Genomic DNA, 771 nt, shown 5'->3' with positions numbered 1-771 from the left:
CTCGAACGACATTAACATAAACATATTGCTGGCCATATCTCGCGGACTGCTGGGATTACAAGCATGAGAACCACTACCTGATAAAATCTTTAGTTTCAGCGTAAGTTACAGACGGGGAAAGAAGATCTGTGTGTCAACTCACGTTAAACGCTTAGTATTTGCTCCTGCAACGAACAAGATCTACTTTGAAAACGACAATAACTCAGGGGAAAGCGCGAACGCAGTCCCCCACTACTACAAATTATGCAGTCGAGTTTCCCACATTTGGGGAAATCGCAGGGGTCAGCACATCCGGAGTGCAATGGATAATCCTCGCCCTGGGAAAACCACCTTCGTGATCATGGTATCTCCCCTGCCAGGTGTAAGTATGTGGCACAACATTTTTAAGTGCTGAAAGAAAAGAACTGTTAACCCTGAATTCTAAATTCAGTAAAACTATCTTTCAAGAATGAAGGAGAAAGAAGACATTCTGAGATGAAGGGAACTTAAGAGAATTTGTCACCAACAGATCTACTCAAAGTATTGCTTAAAGGAAGTTCCCTAAGTAGAAGGAACTGAGAAAAGAAATCTCGGACCCTCAAGAAACAAGAAAGCATGAATGATAGAGAAAAAAATGGTCTATAAAACAAATCTCAATAAATTTAAAATAACTGGACTTAATTCTGATGCAAAGACCATGGAACATACTCTGTGAAACACTATTCTTTACTATTTCAACAGAAATAGGTAAGAAGTGTGCTGATATTCCAATTCAAATTTAGCATCTCAAGA

The 771-nt window shown here is 39.3% G+C and overlaps 1 non-coding gene across 1 annotated transcript; it reads right to left on the bottom strand.

The window, feature by feature from the left end:
• Nucleotides 1-203: 203 nt before the first annotated feature.
• Nucleotides 204-369, bottom strand: LOC123570120 (U1 spliceosomal RNA). Its single transcript, XR_006694126.2, has one exon. It is a non-coding gene; the product is annotated as a U1 spliceosomal RNA (small nuclear RNA).
• Nucleotides 370-771: the final 402 nt, after the last annotated feature.

Source organism: Macaca fascicularis, chromosome 18 (assembly GCF_037993035.2).
Source record: "Macaca fascicularis isolate 582-1 chromosome 18, T2T-MFA8v1.1".
Classification (NCBI taxonomy): domain Eukaryota; kingdom Metazoa; phylum Chordata; class Mammalia; order Primates; family Cercopithecidae; genus Macaca; species Macaca fascicularis.
This window is presented reverse-complemented; position numbering and strand designations above follow the sequence as displayed.